Genomic DNA, 5,880 nt, shown 5'->3' with positions numbered 1-5,880 from the left:
CACCTGTGGGGATATCAATCGACCCACCCAACCAAAGACACCAATATCACAAAGAAAGTCGCCAAGAATAATAATAACACAAGATAGCCGCGAAGAATGAGAAGTTTTGGTGAACCACCAGTAATAATCATCGTGACATAGTCACCAGTACAGTACTTCCTCCATGTCATATACCCAACCCCATGCAGTATGTCATGTCATAATTATTAAGTGTATGCAGTATGTTGTAATCATAACCAGTTACATAAATATCAACACATATCAGTTAACTTATTGCTAGGACATAATAATCATCTCTTCAGCTAGGGGTAAAATCGTAATTTTTACCCCTTTAGGGGTATTTCAGTCATTTGACCAATCTTAGGGTCTCGATACAATTAACGACCTCTTGAAGGGTCTACGAGCCCATCTAGTCCCTTTTCGGTCGCGGCTATGCGATTCCATAACCCAAACCATAGTCTGGCACTTACCGCACATTTTATCCGTGTGGGGCCTACGAGCCCATCGGGCCCACACGGCTCATCTCGGCCCAACAAAGCCCAAAAATGGCTTAAGCCCACGAGAACGTTGTGGTTGTCACTTTTAATGTATGACATGATTTACCCATGAGCAATCGCATGCTCGTGAGGCCTCGTATGCCAAAGTTTTGGCTTTTCGGCTTTTGCCGATGTATAGTCACGCAGTGGTGTGGATACATACCTTTGGCTATTGATCAGTAACAGAATGAGGGTTGTGATTACACACCTGCTATGGGTTGAAGTTGAAACGTTTCTAAAATCAATCACCTACGATAACCACCATCTATTAGCACGCTCAAACTTTAACTAATCCAATATCAATGTATTGAAACCACTTTACTCCCCTAACGCTACTTACCAATATTCAGAAGATCCCTTGCACGAAAAAAAAGGTAATCAGCCTGTACCCTGGTTAAAGGAAACGAATCTCTAGCATCCATAGAACGAGAAAGAAAAGTGTTAGACGAACCCGTGCAACCAAAAAGGAAACAGCCTTTCGGCCAAAGGGATACAAAATCAAACACAAAGGAAGAAGCTTTCCAAGATTCGGCTAAAGAACCACTTACCTTAACTCCACGAGATCAAGAAATAGTTAGCTCCTCACTGATTCGGTCAATCACCAGAAGACAAGTATTCGGCTACCCTCCAAAAGAAATAAGTAATGAAAAATGAACAAAAGAAAAAGATGATGGGGTAGAATTCGGCTTTACCAACCTTAGAAACCAAAAGAGGAATTGTTTGAGACTTGGTAGAAATAATAGATTCGATTTAGAAGAGAAAGAAGAAGGCCACTAACACTTGGCTTAAGAGTAATTCGGCAACCCTTGGAAAAAGAGGAAAAGAGAAGAATTTTAGAGGAAACATCACTAGCTTTCCGGTATAAAAACCCTTGCCACTTGACACTAAAAGACTTGCACCAATAAATCCCAAATAAATTCAAGTGACTACCAAAAAATCGGCACAAGAGAACAATAGAACCCAAAATGACAAAAGAGTAAAACCCGAGATTAGAAAAGGAAGAATTCAGCTCCTACCACACACTAAATGCTGAAAAACGCACCCTAAGAGCTCCCCTAGCTGAATTTGCACAAGGGAGTTGCACAATTCGGCTACAACACTCCCCCTTTCCAAATCCCTTGAAACTCTCCTCAAAACCCTTATTGATATCCTTCACAATCTTCTCCCAACAACTCAAGACGAATTCAAACTTTCATTACATAAAAGTCTACTCCAACTCAACCACTAGCCGTCCATAAGTACAAAATAAATGCTCTTTGTTTGCCATGGGTTTCGAACCCTTGCACTTCTCACATGCTCACACACCACTTGCCTCTCTGCCATAAGCTCGTTTGTGACAAAGCACTACCACAATTATTCAAAAGGCACAAGTGCCAGCGTTAAAGTTCTTTTAAGCGCAAAGGCAAAGATGCTGCAAAAGCTGGAGCTTGAACCCAAGACTTCCCAAACACCCCCAAACACACTTAAATCTACTAACCATTAACGCAAACAGGAAACTTTTGCTAAAATTAGCAAAATTACAAACCCTAAATTTTAAGGCATTACAGATTGTACCCTCCGAGAGTGTTTGATTTGTGCTGTATCGTTGCTACAAGGAGAAGCTTACTTATGGTGGGAATCAGTGGTTCGACATTTACCAGAGAATTAGATAACTTGGGATCTATTTCAGAAAGAGTTTTAAAAGAAATATATCGAAGAAATATATATCAAAGACAAGAAACAAGAGTTTTTGACGTTACAACAGGGTGACATGTCAGTAATAGATTATAAGAGGGAATTCTTGAGACTCAGCAGATCGCCTCAGAGTTTATTCCAATTGAAGCTGATATTTGTAAGAGGTTTTTACGGGGTCTACGAGATGAGATCAAATTACAGTTGGTATCTCAACGTATTACTGAAATGGTAGACTTGATTAAGCAAGCCAAAATGGTTGAACAAGTGTTGGGATTAGATAAAAAGCTTGAAACAACTAAATCGGCTGGGAAAAGAGTTGTAACAACTAGTTCAAACCCTTTACCGAAAAGATTTCGAGAATTCAGAGGTGGTTGGAGGTTAAGTTTTAGATTTGATCGAGGAGGTAGAAGCCGGAGAAAATAGACGACAGTATCCATTGGCAGTATAAGAGGTCCACCCCAGGATGTGGGAATTTCTGAATGTGAACATTGCGGAAAGAGACATTTGGGTGAATGCTGGAAAGTGATTGGAGGCTGCTTCCGTTGTGGGTCGACAAAGCATTTTGTTAAAGACTGTTCGAAAACTAAAAATGATACTACTGCCACATTACAAAGATTAGTATCTACTGCTCGAGGCAGAGGTTCGGGCAGAGGTGGTTTAGTATCTAGAGGTGGACGTGTTCGAAAGAGTAGTGATATAGTTATACAACAGTCAGAGGCAAAAGCACCGGCCAGGGCTTATGTGGTTCGGACAAGAGAAGAAGGCGATGCACATGATGTCGTTATAGGTATATTTTTACTATATTCTAAACCTGTTTATGCTTTAATTGATCCAGGGTCGTCACATTCATATACTAATTCAAAACTTGTTGAGTTGGGAAAATTAAAATCTGAAATGTCTAGAGTGTCTATTGAGGTGTCGAGTCCGTTGAGGCAAACAGTGTTAGTGAACTAGGTCTGTCCAAGATGCCCGTTGATTATACGGAACAAAACTTTTCCGGTTGATTTGTTGATTATGCCATTTGGGGATTTTGATATAATATTGGGAATAGACTGGTTATCTGAACATGGAGTGATTTTGGACTGCTATAAAAAGAGATTCAGCATTCAGACAGCGAGTGAAGGTCGGGTTGAAGTAAATAGTATTCGTACTAGTGGGCCAGCACAAATTATTTCAGTAATGAAGGCTAATAAATTACTGCAGCAGGGTTGTTCAGCATACTTGGCATATGTTATTAATTCGATTCGGTTAAGGGTCAAGGCAATGATTAGGATCAGATACGAGTTTCCAGATGTATTTCGTGAAGAATTACCAGGTTTACCGCCAGATAGAGAAGTCGAGTTCGCTATTGAGGTTTATCCAGGCACATTACCAATCTCTATACCTCCGTATCGACTGTCACCTACAAAGTTGAAAGAGCTGAAGATACAGTTGCAAGACTTATTAGACCGTGGTTTTATTCGACTGAGCATATCACCGTTGGGAGCTCCGGTATTATTTGTTAAAAAGAAAGATGACTCGATGAGACTTTGTATTGATTATCGGCAACTAAATAAGGTGACAATCAAGAATAAGTATCCACTGCCTCGCATTGATGATTTGTTTGATCAGTTGAGAGGAGCTTCTGTATTTTCGAAGATTGACTTAGGGTCAGGCTACTACCAGATGAAAGTAAAAGAAAGCGATGTTCCAAAAACAACTTTCCGTACAAGATATGGTCATTATGAGTTCTTAGTAATGTCATTCGGGTTAACAAATGCTCCAGCTGCTTTTATGGATCTCATGAATCATATCTTTCAACCGTATTTAGACCAATTTGTAGTAGTTTTTATTGATGATATACTGGTTTATTCAAAGTCAGAATCAGAGCATGATCAGCATCTCAGGATTGTACTACAGATATTACGAGAAAAACAGTTGTATGGAAAGCTCAGCAAATGTGAATTTTGATTGTCAGAGGTTGTATTTCTGGGACATGTAGCATGTGCAGATGGAATCCGAGTTGATCCAAAGAAGATTGAAGCGATTGTACAGTGGAAACCAGCAAGAAATGTATTAGAGGTACGTAGTTTTCTTGGTTTAGCTGGGTATTATAGAAGATTTGTAAATGGATTTTCGAAGATAGCTTTGCCGATGACCAAGCTGCTACAAAAGAATGTAACATTTGTGTGGGATGATCAGTGTCAAGAAAGTTTTAAACAATTGAAGCAAATGTTAACAGAGGCACCAATTCTGACTTTACTAGAGTCGGGGAAAGATTTTGTAGTGTATAGTGATGCTTCTTTAAGTGGTTTGGGTTGTGTACTGATGCAGGATGGAAAGGTAATAGCCTATGCATCTCGTCAATTGAAGCTACACGAACGTAATTATCCGACTCATGATATGGAACTAGCAGAAATAACTGTAATACCCTTCAACCCTAAACCGTCGCCGGAACAGGGTTACGGGGCATTACCAGACAAATCAGACAAATTACGGATAATTCTTAATAAAAAATTAAAATTCAATAATTAATTATTTAATATAATCATAAATTCATATAAATTATATTTTTATTTGTAATTGACTTCATTCATTCAATTTTTTTAAATAAAAATTTCGACAGCATTTCTTCTTATTTTTACATAAAACCCCTTGTAAGTTTAAACCAGAAACCAACTAATCCAAAACCAATGGCACAATCAAAAACAATTTAAACCTAAATACACCTAAATCATAACCAATTCATTAACATAATAATTTAATAACTAAACATTCATAATATTAATCAAAATTAACTAATAACTTCATTCATTTTTCATTCTAACTTAATACCAAATTATATATTATAATATTTACCATTTTATCAAACTAATAACAAAATATGGTATACCATTCTTACAACCAACATTACAAGCATATCTATGTAACCTATACAACACCTAGAACATGCCACTTTCAATTAAGAAAAGAAAACATCACCAAAAATCTTTTTGCCGGAGTTGGGACACTGGACTCCTATTAACTCACATGACGTAAACAATCGCATTGAGTATTTCATACTCAGTGGTATTACCATAATTCAAATTATAATAGCAATAAAGAATTATAATTACCAAACATGTAACTATCCAATTTCTCAAATATCAAATCATTCTTAAACTTTCATTAATTAATAATAACAATACAATTTTTAGCTATTCTTCAATTTCCATCACATATCACATGTAACAATTTCAATCACTACATGAACATTAAGTTCATGCCTTTCATTTTCAATCTCAATTTCAATCCATAATTCAACTTTCTCATTTCTTTCAATATTTCAATAATATAATTAATCAATTTATTTTAAATTTCTCATTTCAGTTGTTCACCCTATTAACAAACCTGGACTTTGACGGATATAAGGATTCCAACCTAAACACACCAGTACGGCACATTGTGCCTAAAACGGTACATAGTACCTAATCAGTATACGACACATAAAGTGCCTAAAACAACACACGAGGTGTCTGATACGGCACACGAGGTGCCTGAAATACGACACATAAAGTGCCTGATCAGTAAAGCCGGCAAATCCCGTACACTTCTAGATCCTATGGCATGCCAATTATATCCGACTCAGCCCGACTAGTTAATAGGGTATTTCAATTCTCAATTCACTTTCATTTCCAATCCAAGATCACTT

Source organism: Gossypium arboreum, chromosome 6 (assembly GCF_025698485.1).
Source record: "Gossypium arboreum isolate Shixiya-1 chromosome 6, ASM2569848v2, whole genome shotgun sequence".
Classification (NCBI taxonomy): domain Eukaryota; kingdom Viridiplantae; phylum Streptophyta; class Magnoliopsida; order Malvales; family Malvaceae; genus Gossypium; species Gossypium arboreum.
This window is presented reverse-complemented; position numbering follows the sequence as displayed.